The sequence below is a fragment of the Macrobrachium nipponense genome, chromosome 10, assembly GCF_015104395.2.
Source record: "Macrobrachium nipponense isolate FS-2020 chromosome 10, ASM1510439v2, whole genome shotgun sequence".
Taxonomy (NCBI): Eukaryota; Metazoa; Arthropoda; class Malacostraca; order Decapoda; family Palaemonidae; genus Macrobrachium; species Macrobrachium nipponense.
This window is the reverse complement of record NC_087204.1, coordinates 27690017-27703690: the sequence shown is the minus strand read 5'-3', so window position 1 is coordinate 27703690 and position 13674 is coordinate 27690017. Positions and strand designations below refer to the sequence as shown.

The following is a 13674-nucleotide window of genomic DNA, read 5'->3' as shown; positions in this document are numbered from 1 at the left end:
CATGGACCGAGTTTTTTTTTTCTTTCTTTTTTTATCTGGTTGGAAAAAGTGGTTAACCGAGCTCAATTCCACTACAATTGACGTCCTTTTAAAAAAGAATGGATTTGCAAGTTACTGGGCTGCATAGCATAATTTTAACATCAGCAGTTCGGTAACGCCAGTCAACTCGCTGCCTTTTTTTTTTTATTTATATGTACGTATGTATATTGTATATATTTAAAATATTTTTATTGTATATATTTATATATATAATATATATATAGATAATAATTATATATATATATATATATATATATATATATATATATATATATATATATATATATATATATATATATATATATATATATATATTTATATATTATAAACCAAAGTGGTGTAATATTGTCTTGAAATATATAGTGCGTTCGCTAAGCCCATTTGTTTTTCTGTGAACTTCTATCACAGTTTACAGTTTATGTATGTAAGCATTTAGTACAATGCCATTATAGTTTTTTTTTTTTCTTTAATAAAACCTCTCTCCTTCGTCTCGGCTTACGATCGTTATGTTTTCAAATGCTGTCAAGGTGAAATTACCTTATTATTCTCACAAATTCAGTTAAGTATTTACCTACGTGATGTATGCCAACTAAGGTGGCTATATAAAATGAACATGTAGTATTTTGGAAATTATACTCCGCCTGTGGTGATTGCGTATGGTAAACACTGCGTCCCGGGCTTTAGATGGTTACTTACAGCTTACATTCAACAATAATAACAGTAATATCCTATTTCGAATATTAACGGTGTAATTAGCATAGAGTAATTTATTAAAACACTTTTCAGTTGCAAGTGTACACCCAAATATCCTTTTATTTTCTTAAAACTTACACATAACGTAACTATTTAAAGCCCGGGGCGCAGTATTACCATGCGAAAACACCACAGGCGGATGGACAGATGAAAAAAAAGAGTATAGTAGCAGTGAACTTAATTATTTAGACGTTTCGTGTCCCTTTTTAGCTCTGTTCAGAAAAAAAAACTTGCCAAATTAGTATCATGGAGGAGAACGTGCGTGAATCAGTTAAGGAGTGCTGAATAATAAGAAAAATTTCCATTGGTCTGGCTGCCATTAGTGCTCAAACGGAGCTTATTTTCTACTGACAGGGAATGTTTGTAAATGGCAGTAATTCATTGGTACCATTTATTGTAAAGTTTATTATTGTTCATTTTGGCAAATCTTCCAAATATGTTTTTTTTTTTCTTTATCTGTAATGTACCTGGTTTGTACGTTTGTACGTGGCCATGATCTGAAGTAAATGAAATCATTACTAGTACTAGAAGTGCTCAGAGCATTACAAAATAATGGTAGTATAAGAAAAGGAAGGGTCGAGATGGTATTTCTCTACCAATATAGACGTTCGTATTATCCAGAATCCCCGGAAAAGGCACTTTCATCCTACACACTTGTATTAAGGCCAGTGATGTGACTACTAACTGGCGCCGCGCTGGTCGAATTAAGTCTAAAAATAGTTAACTACGATTAAACTATCGTTGATACATATGAAAAAATTTTTATGGGTGATCATCGCTTGTGATTATACCGATATTAAGACAATTTCGACTCCACGCTCGCCCATAATGTTAGTAAGTAGTGTACACAAGTGTATACCGTTTATAGGCCTAACTATTGATAATTCACTCGTTTGGCTCCTAACTGGCCGCAGATTTTGAGCACTCATGATATATATCTGCCAACGAATATTTTTTATATTTGAATGCATTGTTAACATATATATTGGTTGCCGCAATATGCTATAGGTAGTTATTGAAAAGTAAAACATTTCTTTGCAAATATGCATGTATAAAATTATTTTACGATTTTCGTAACTGCCAGTTTAATGTAAAGTAATTTAAACCCCCAAACTTTATAAGTGTACCGGCAACTATGGTCCAGCAAGAATGTTCGCTATAACGGAGAATAAAAGTTATGTAGTGCTTGCTAGGGCCAATTTACGTTTTGTGAATAGGCCTATTTCAGATTTGGTGTTCTATGAAGATGTTTTTTGGACATTTTGACTATGGTATGAATGAAAGATTAATCATTTATTGAAGAGGGGGTATTTTGTGCTGTAGGATGATATCTTATTTGTATAGTTCTGCCTACAGCCAAATTGTTTGGCCTTCGTAGATGCATTCTCAAGGTAAAACAAAAAAGTTATAAAGCCTTTCTTTTACTGGATATGACGGATTTGTATACAAAGAACCATTTTAAATTATTGCCTACAGGAACAGACGAGGACAGGGAGTTAACGTTTTCTAATGTAGGATGAACTGGGCTTTTTAAATCCAAAATGGGACACCAAGTAACTTAGCTAAGTTACCTGGCCAAGTAACACAGTAATTTTACATGCTGTAGGTCCGTACTTATCTGAACATATATTGCTTTGGTTCTAACGACTGTGGAGTTACTGCACACAAGAGCCTCTTAAAAATTGTGAGAGGTTGTTCGGTGACGTAACCCGGTTTGTGCGACAAGTTACGGAATAGACCTGGCTAAAAAATGGGAAAAGGTCACAGAGACCTGGCCGGGCACCTTAGCGATGTGTCTCGTGCCAGTGAAAGTTTCGTCTTTGGGTTCAGCAGGTCTAGTAGATGATGACGGTGAGAAATTTCTTTTTATTTTTCCTTCACGCTCGGTTTTTGTTTCTTGGGAGGCCGACGGGACGGGCTACCTAATGTTTTTATTCACCAGTGCGTAGGCTGAGACGCCAGAGAATATGCCAAACAATGAAGATAGGTAAAATCCGGAGTAAGGCTTCCCTCGTAAAGTGTGTTTCGTTATGAAAAAATAGAAACCTAGGCCGAGTTTTAGCATTTTTATTGTAAATCTCTCTCTCTCTCTCTCTCTCTCTCTCTCTCTCTCTCTCTCTCTCTCTCTCTCTCTCTCTCTCTCTCTCTCTCTCTCTCTCTCTCTTAAAGGCTGCTGGTATTGGATATCACATTTTCCCTGCATTGGACTAAAGTACCATGGCCTTGTCTTTACCCTTCTGGCTCTTTCTCAGTAGTCCTGACATATTTGACAAGCATCGAGCCAGCTACTTTAGGAGTCTCATTATTTTGCTCTTATGCGGCACCTGCCTTCCTATATCCTTTCCCTACTTGTAAATTCTTATTCCTTCTCACGTTTGCCACAAGCTTAATACAGCGTGGTGGAACTGTTGTGGCTTAGCTATAGTACGTTGACACGCATTTTAGAGGGTAAAGAATCGGTAAAATGTGCCCAATGGTACGTGATTCCCTCAAAACTTATGAACTGGTTGCTTTGTGCTAATTATTATATAAATAGTACTCTGTTCTCTTCTGTAGTTTTAGTAGGTCCTTCTGGTAGGTTTTATGTAGTAGTATGACTAGTCCTATCGTAATACATTGCCGTTTTGCTCTCTCTGGTAAATAGTGCAATTTTCGATTTAATTTATTTTTGAGATCGTTCTTATATAGGTTTAAAAGATTAGAAGAAAGGAAAACTGGAAAAGAGGGTGGAGAAGGAATAGACAATTGTACAGATTCACATAACCCCAGATGAATGTGATTCTATTATCGTATTAAAGATTTAGTTCGAAACATTACGGGCCCAACATTTGAATAAACGAACACGTGATCATTAATTTTCATTGTGGCGAGATATAATGTCATAATAGACCGAACAATACCGTTAGTTTTGATAGAAAGTGGAATGAAACCACGATGACGAAATGATTGAACGATCGAGTTTTTTTTTTATACTGTTCTCATTATGCTCACGCATGCGCGCACACGTTCGTTCTGTAATTATGTAAAGTGCAGAACTCACGATTGTCAAGAGTTACGAACGTGTTCTTTCCCCCAGCTACGCCCAGGTAATGTTAGCGACGGTCTGAATATTATTTCTTAGTTTTTAGTACTTGGTGGTGCTTTCACCAACATATTGGTAGATAGATTTCTTTAAGTAGCTCTCCCAGTAGCGGGGTAGTGCCGTCAGTGCACCTCACGTGGTGCACTGTAGGCATTACTCAAAAGTCTTTGCAGCATCCCTTCGACGCCCAGCTGTAACCTGTCATTCCATTTATTGTACCTCCGTTCATATTCTCTTTCTTCCAACTTACTTTCCACGGTCTCCTAACAATTGATTCATAGTGCAACTGCATTGAGATTTTCCTCCTGTTACACCTTTCAAACCGTCTTACTGCCAATTGCGTTCACAGTTTAGAGACGAGTGATTGTAGTACTGTAGTAGATTCACATCAACCGTGCATCTGATGTCCAGGCTAGTCCCTTACGATGCTCATGATTGGCTGTTGATAAACCAATCACAGGTCTGAAAACACCCAGTCTCTCGAGAGAGTTCACATAGGCAGAATTTATGATCCACCTCTCCTTAGGGATATACGTCTTTCAAAAGTATCCCTTAGGATAGGTGGAACATACATCTTGCCTATGTGAACTCTCGAGATAGACTGGGAGTTCCAGCCTTGTGATTGGCTTATCGACAGCCAATCAGGAGCGTCGTAAGGGACGGGCCTAGGTAATTGTAATTCATTATTTGAAAAGTGTTGTTGTTAGTGGATCTGTAGTATCGAGAGGTTGTTAAACTGCTTAGTACAACTCTTAATTCATTAGATCTGCGCCCTTACCAGAAATATCTTTCGTTGTATTTATTGCATCGTAACACGTGGGACTACAAAAGCTTTTGACAGACCTTAGAAAAAATGGTGTGAGCAACACTGGGTCACTTGAGTATGTGTGGTGGTCAGTGGGCCACACCGAACTTCCGAAAACAGTGAGTGAATGAATGAGTCTAGGACATGTATGATCTGATACAATTTTCCCCTCGTGCACGCGCGTTTGTGGACTGCTGATGGTGGACATTGGAGCCGGGAAGGTTTAAGTTATTGCTCCACATTGCCAGTTCGCGTTCCAATAACCCTTGGTCAACCTCCAAAAGCCACAGGGGTTTCCGGTGTTAGGCTGACCGTGTATTCGCTGGTTCTACGTGGAAGGGAGCGTGGCGTTTGTCATATTATTGCTGAAGTAGACCTAAGCGTCCAATGAACCTATTATATTTCTTCGTATATTTTCGCATAGAAGGTTAGACTAGTTTTTCAGTATCCTTATATCTGCGTAAGAAAAGTTAAATGTTGACGTAAGAAATTAACTATTCGTGGTAGTCGACTATTGTGGTAGCAAGCAGGATAAATGTTCAAGTGCATATACGTATATGGCTTGGGAATATATATAATGAGTTTCTTATATAAACCTACAAATACATTATACCCAAGAATTTTGCACTGTCAGTAAAAGCAATCGCGCCAGGGAAATCCTGACCAACTTGGGGCAACTTTCGAAATGTCGTAAAAGTTAGTAGTACAAGTCATGTCGTAATACAGTGGTATAGAGAGGCAGGCATGTAATGCATTACAGACTTAATATAACGGAACGTAATTTATGTGTTTGCTCTCTTCCTTTACGGCGTAACTGTGTCGTTTGTGGTGATCCATATTTTGTCATGTGACTACGGTATTTGTTGTTTACATTGATTTGCCATGACCAAGGGATTAGACTAGAATGATATATGTTCTGGTTTTGTGTGCTCTATGCAACTGTGTATATTGACACGTGAAAATAAAGTATTGCAACCGTTTTTACTGGTTTATGTTTATGGAATCTGCTTATATCTTCCGATTTCTCTGAGGTCTGTTGACTGTTTTGGTGGTTTAACCTTTCCATTTGCTGTCAGTCTTTGGAATTCGCGAACTCGTTCTACGTTTCCGGATCTTATATAAGATTTTCTCCATTTATAAGATAGTCGCTTCTTTCGCTGTTAATACATACTTTTTTAATTCCCGTCCTTATCCCTTACGTTGTTGTTGCTCTAAACATTGGTAGAAAATGGCATTATGTTGCTTTTCTTATGAAGTTTTGAACGTGATGAATTAAACCATTTTGCTGACTGTCTGAAAATCACTTTGCCACCTGATTGACTTCAAGATGACGTGTTTTCGCGGGCATTGCCTCTTGTGTTAATAGAAAGTCGAGTGCGTGCTCTGTAATAATTATTGCTTATACTAGTGACTATAATCTGTTTTTTTCCATCTGTCCATCCGCCTGTGGTGTTTCGTATGGTAACACTGCGTCCCGGGCTTTAGATAGTTACGCTTTGTGTAAGTTTTAGGTAAATAAAAGAATATCTGGGTGTACATTTGCAACTGAAAAGTGTTTTAATAATTTACTGTATGCGAATTACACTTTTAATATTCGAAATAGGATGTTGTTATTATTGTTGAATGTAAGCTGAATGTGACTATCTAAAGCCCGGGACGCAGTGTTACCATACGCAAACACCACAGGCGGGTGGACAGATGGAAAAAAATAGAGTATAGTTTGTATTTCGTACATGTTACCAGTCTACGACAAGGGAGAAAATAAGCGCATTGGGATTAGCAGTTTGTGACAATCACTTTCACATCCCCATATTACGTATGTAATATTTTATGAACAAGAGAAGAATCGAGTGAATGACTTAAGCGCTGATATAGGCCTAGTATGCCTATTTGCAACCATTAGTTATCAGACTAAAGGGTCACGATCTGTATTCATCTATAAATATCAAACTCAATAGTAATAATAACAGTATTACTGATAGCCTAATGACGCGCTGACAACTTAATAGGAAATAATGTACCCTACATAAACCATAATAGTTTGCCATCATAGCCGTCATGTCATTTCAGGAAACCGGTATGTCAGTTGGCATGAGAAGCATGTAACATCACTTGCCAGTGAACGTCCAGCCTTAATAGGTGAATGCGCACTGGATGGAAATAGACACAAAAACTATTGTTCTTTTTTTTTTTTCCATGCGATTCGAAATGACATCGATTCGACGGCCTTCTCGGAATGCGTGCTCTGAGTTCCTTGGACATTCTCACGGCGGGATGAGAATGAAAGGCTAAAGAACGAAGGGCCGAATTGGCGGACCATGAGTTTCGGCAGGGTTTAAAGTATTGTTAAGTGGTTCTGTGAGGTATTAAGGAATTGGCTGATTCTCTCTCTCTCTCTCTCTCTCTCTCTCTCTCTCTCTCTCTCTCCTTTTTATTGTTATGGAACGCCAGATTTGCAACCCTAATCGTGTTTTGAACTGCCACTCCAAACACCCATCTGTGACGTTTTATTAAAAGATGGACTTTCAGTTGCACTCTCTCTCTCTCTCTCTCTCTCTCTCTCTCTCTCTCTCTCTCTCTCTCTCTCTCTCTCTCTCTCTCTCTCTCTCTCCTTTTTCTTGTTATGGAACGCCAGATTTGCAACCCTAATCGTGTTTTGAACTGCCATTCCATCTGTGACGTTAAAAGATGGACTTTCAGTTGCACGCTCTCTCTCTCTCTCTCTCTGTCTCTCTCTCTCTCTCCTTAATATTTTCTTGGTATGGAAAGACAGGTTTGCAACTAGAATCATATTCTAAACCTCCACTCCCAATATACATTTATGGTGTAAAGGAATAAATAACCTTTAGTTGCTTTCTCTCTCTCTCTCTCTCTCTCTCTCTCTCTCTCTCTCTCTCTCTCTCTCTCTCTCTCTCTCTGAAAAAAAGTGTAAAGGTCATTTTCTCGTTGGTGAAAGATTTTTAACCAGTTATGTCTAGAATTCAAGTAGTATCGCTTGTGGTTTTTCCTTGATTATTTAAAACATGAAGTTACTCATTTGATTTTTGTATGATTCCAGTGTTATCTTCTGTTTGTTTTAAGCTTTTTAATTTGCTCCTTGTTTATTTTAAGCATCCAGTTTGTTCCACTTTGTTGTAAGCATTTTGATGTGCTTCATGGTCATTCCAAGCATTTTAATGTTCCGTGTTTATTTTAGGCATTTTAGTTTGTTCCGTGTTTATTTTGGCCATTTTAATGCGTTCCATGTTTATTTTAAGTATTCAACGCGTTCCTTGTTTATTTTTAGCATTTTAATTTATCCTTTGTGTATTTTAAGCATATCATTGGTGCCTTGTTTATCTTGAATGTTTAATTTGTTTCGTGATTATTTTAAACACTTAATATGTTCCCTAATTATTTTGAGTCATTATTTTTCTGGTTATTTAAATCTCTCAATGAGTTCCGTGATTATTTTGAGCATGTCATTATTTTTCTGGAATTATCCTGCTACGATGATGGTTACCACTGGTATATTTAGGACTAATGTTCAGCTAACAACGCTCTGTAAAAGTAAATGGTTCTTTTTTTCTTAATTTGTTTTCCAAAAACGTCTACACAACTTGTTTCCCAAAAACGTCTACAACACTTGTATCCCAGAAATGTCTACACAACTTTTATCCCTGAAATGTCTACACAACTTTTATCCCAGAAACGTCTAAAACACTTGTTTCCCAGAAACGTCTACAACTCTTGAATGCCAAAAACGTCTACACAACTTGTTTCCCAGGAAGCGCAGTCTCGTATACCATCACTTCTTGAAGTTAGAGCATTGCATTTGTGTTTTGCAAGCAAAGCCACTGTTTACAGCGGAGTTACAGCTCCAAGAATTCTGACAATGTGAAATGTGCAACTATTGAGAGTTGCTCGAGGTGAACAACTTCAAGGGGGCTACCCACCTGGGTCCGACAGGGGCCACTGGTGCCTTTTTAACTTTCCTTCCTGTGATTTTCTCTCCTGAAGTCTTCTACGCTGTGATTTGTCCGTGGGTGGCTCCTTCGTTTGGCAGCGATTTTTATGATGGAGCTCAGCTATACTGCTTTTGCTGATTGGCTCTTTCTATTCTGCAGAAGATTGTTGTGCAAGTTAGCATTAGAATGTGTGTTCATTTTGACCAATAAGGATAATGATAGATATATATTCCAAGGGCTACAATTTGCTGAAATAGCAAATGTAACCTTGCTACATAAATCGAGCCTAATCAAAATCGAACTCGTTTGCTCATTATTTAATCGGTTATTTCAGATAATTTGATATTGACGACTGGTCTGATGTTGAAAAAACAGTTAGCAGAAGAAAATCTAAAGTTATACTGATACTTGGCAACTCTTGGCCAGGAAATTTGATCGCACTCTTTCCGTTGACATCAGAGCCACCTGGTCACGCTTGATGTGTGCTGGTGCTGGGGGAAGTGGAAAGGAAATTGTAGACTAATTTGCATATGTATGTTTCCTTGGACTTGTTTTGAGTAAATATTAACAAATATATTTCTTGTGACGATGAACATTGCCATTTGTGTCAGATTACAAGCACGAATCAAAATTGATTGGTCCACGTGCTCGAAACTGTTCGGGGTTGATTTTTTTGCGCTCTATCGATCGCCATTGTTGGTAAAGAGTACTAGACCCATAAACGAAAAACTTGTTTGTTCACTGAATAGGCTAATGCTCTATCATTTAGGATAGCCCTGCATTTTATCATCTACTGATGCATGATCTCATTCATCAGGAAATACGAACCCGCAGAATTAAAACAAATTTAATATGATAGACGATGCCTAATTAAATTTTTTGTTTATGTTTTTTTCTCTTATCTTCTGCCATCTGTTGGTGTATTACTTTCCGTAAATTGCATATCTGTCGGCCTATCATTGCGTCTTTTTGCGGTCTCGTGGAGAGGCTTGCATTATTATGATGACCTGGTTTCCTTTTATTTAAACGGGGGATTATGGTATTGAGACAACACTGTTATTTACCCACATAGTCGATAAACTTGACGCATTATTTTGAAGAGAATATCATTTGCTATTAGCCTATTCACGATGGCTTCAAATAACTCAGACGTTGTACATTTTATGATATTTTAATTTTTTGCGACAGATTATGTTATACGTTTTTTTTAATATAATAGATATCTTATACGTTTTATCTTTTGACCACCTCTGAGAAGGTTTCATATACCGCTGGCGTTATTTTTCTGATATTTGAACTTGTTCTCATTTTTATCAGATTTTTTTTTATACGTTTTGTTATAGTAGAATTTCGATACTTTATGTTTTGACCCCTTCTGAAAGGCAAAAAAAAAAGACAAATAAAAACAAGGGAAGATACATAGTCCTCATATTCTGAAAGACATAAAAGAATAATAATAATAACAATAATAATAATAATAATAATAAATGAATAAATAAGGGAAGTAGTACACATAGTCGTCATATTCAGCGAGGAAAAAATCAATTGAAATGAGGGAAGATAGGTATACATAGACCTCATATGAGTCATCCATTCATAAGGAAGTGTGACCAGTACTATATGCGTAGTAGGTGATGTTTCATCTTCAGTAACGGCCACCAGTAGTCGTGGGAATAAACATCAACGGGAGACGATGTAGTGACAGGCCGTGGTGGTGGCTGTGCTCTGTGTTTGCGGGGGTGGGGGGGGGGGGGTGGGGGGGGGGGGTTGGGGGGGGGGGGGGAGGGGGAGGGGGGGGGTGGGGGGCGTGGGAGGTTTGGTCACAGCGTTTCAAGAGCAGTCGGACTTGCGATGATCCGTCTTCCGTTCAATCATTGTTATTAGGTCGGGAATTGGGGCGTGACATTCATAGCTCGTTCGGTTTTCCAAAGATGGATGACGCTCGTTTTGCGTTGGTGTTTAGCCTATATATATATATATATATATATATATATATATATATATATATATATATATATATATATATATATATTTAAAAGATCACAGTAGTTGCACGTGACTTCATAAATAAGCGAATCCCACAGGAAAATGATAGTCAGAAATCCAAGCGCTTTCGTCTTTACAAAGACATTGTCAAGGAGCTAATGAAATACAGTTGGAGAGAAAGGTCTTAGGTACACAACAAGATCGAGAATACCAGATGGTTAATTGAATAAAATGTTTTTCTAGTTCTTTTCCATGCCACATCTACAATTAGAACTATTTATGATATTGCATTGAAATTAAATACCCAAGGACTTTTGTAGATGTGGCATGGAAAAGAGCTAGAAAAACATTTTATTCAACTAATGACAAACTTGAATTTAGTAAGCATAACATTCTAAAATTACCCTATGATGAAAGGTTTTTAGATATTCCTAGAATTTTAAAGCTTTTTAACATAAATGTTGTTTTCAGTAATATTAATGTCAAGAGTTTAGTAATAAAAAATTCTCCCAAAGATCTTCCAGGCTGCATATAAGAAGTGTGATAAAGTCTATTACGGACAGACCGGTAAATCTCTTTCACAACGTCTCAAATAGCATCAATATTCTGTGAGAACTGGGCAAATATCGAATGCATTATTCGTACATATGAGAGATTTAGACCATCCTATTAACTGGAGTCAAGCAAGAGCCTTAATCCCATTGAATCTTGTTTCATCAAGTCAAATAATAGAAATGTTCTAAATTTAAGTCTTGGTTTATTTAAACTTGATGCTTTCATAATGAAAAAAGTTGTAGATAAATATAAGCAACAAAATGAATATATTCAGTTTTTACATCTTTTGCACTGTAAAGATACTTTGTAATGTCGGTTAGGGTCAAATATGTTTAGGTTTGTGACCGTGTGATATCCGATAATCCTGGATTATCTCTCTTAATTTTTACCCTTTTGACAATTAACCATCTGGTATTCTTGATCTTGTTGTGTACCTGAGACCTTTCTCTCCAATTGTATTTCATTCGCTCCTTGACAATGTCTTAGTAAAGACGAAAGCGCTTGGATTTCTGACTATCATTTTCCTGTGGGATTCGCTTATATATATATATATATATATATATATATATATATATATATATATATATATATATATATATATATATATATATATATATATATATATATATAAGGCCCATTAAAACGCTGTTGTAAAGCTAAGTCCTTAGCTTTGAAACAGTGTGTTAATAGACCTTTTAAACTTGAGACGTATCCTGTTTTAACAGAAGAATTTATTTATACGCATTGTATAATAAGGCGCCCTGAGGTTATGTTAGACTTGCGATAATCTTACGCTAAGTCGGTTGGTTATGCACTTCCATACTCATTGGAGTGTCTTGGGTTTTGTTGATAACTTACGAAGTCGGTATCTTCTTTGGTTATGACGACGATGTGTTAAACTCATGATGATATCTTCTTTCTGATTTGTGAGGTTTCTAGTAGAAACACGAAGTATAAAAAATAGTTCTATTCTCTGAGATTACAAGATGAATATCAGATAGGATTGTACAGGTCTGCAAATGACGATGGCTTGATCGCTTCTGCCAATGATGATGGCTAATTCCACTCTGACTACCATCTCAGTTACAAATCATAAAGGAAGCAGACAGTAGCTCGAACATATGAACATACATACAGATGACATAGTTACAAATCACGTAGGCCGTTTGAATTATAGGTCGCGGTAGTTGTCTCAAGCAGGAAGCTTGGACTAATGTTTTCAAAACAAATGAAGGACCACAGGTGACGGCATGTCATCTTAGCCTACTTTATTGTATATGTCATCTTAGCATACTTTATCGTCTCTGGTCTGATCACATTCCTGCAAGCAATCTGGTTGACCTCTTTAGTTTTTAGTTTTATATATATATATATGGAATAACATTCCAATATTTTTCATTATGTAATCACTTACATATATATATAGTGTGTATGTGTGTGTACAAAATATTATAGAAATTCATCTTTATAATAACCTTCGAACCTATGCCTTCTGCGGTTGATACAAACGAAGCTGGGCATAATATTTTAGTAAAAATCGAAAAAAAAATAAACGTGTCTATTGATGATAAAGCATACAAATATACATATATTTATATAATGTGCATATATATTATATATATATTATATATATAAGATATATATATATATATATATATATATATATATATATATATATATATATATATATATATTATATATATATATCTAATAAAAGGAGCCCATAAAACACCAATATAGAGAAAAAGTACTATATTTCAGAGACTGGCTGTCTCCCTCTTCAGGTAGATGAATGAGAAAAGTTTACAGAAAAGAGGGAGACAGCAGTCTCTGAAATATAGTACTATTTTTCTCTATATTTTGGTGTTTTTATGGGCTCCTTTTATTAGATGGAATTCTGTTGTTACAGAACTTTTTACCATCATATATATATCCAGATATATATATATATATATATATATATATATATATATATATATATATATTAGTGTGTGTACATGTAAAATGTTTGGAATGGTATAACTGTAAGTTCACGTTTCTAATATCACATTACGATAGTCTTAAGTTTAGTTCTCGTAACAGTGTGGGAAAAATCGACTTCGCTGTTGCCTTTTTTTCTCTTTTTTTTTCCCAAGTTCTCAAAGTGATTCATTCCGTTTCTTGCTCGAGTGCGTTTGTGCCGAGGAAAGGAAAAAAAAAAAAGAAAAAAAAGCCAAAAAACTTTACGTCAACGATCCCACACTTGACATACAATTTGACTTTGATTGATATAAGGATTTCCTTTTTGTTTTCTAACTTGGTTTTGCTGGGGAGAATTTTTACACGAAAGGATTGGCGTGTTAATTTGGTTTGAGTATACTACAGTACTTGATGGCTTTTATAATTTCCTGTTTCCCTTCATAATGAATTCAGTGCCAACAGGAGTTGTATGTACCAACTATATACCCCTAAATAAACAATTCTTATGCAGAAGTCTCGAAATCGTCCTTCCGTTGGTCTTCAACTGA

General features: G+C 36.3%; 1 protein-coding gene across 2 annotated transcripts in view; it reads left to right on the top strand.

Annotated features, from left to right (window-relative positions):
* LOC135223508 (putative ferric-chelate reductase 1 homolog) overlaps positions 1 to 13674 on the top strand; it is a 117296-nt gene that overhangs the window by 823 nt on the left and 102799 nt on the right. The window lies entirely within an intron of this gene.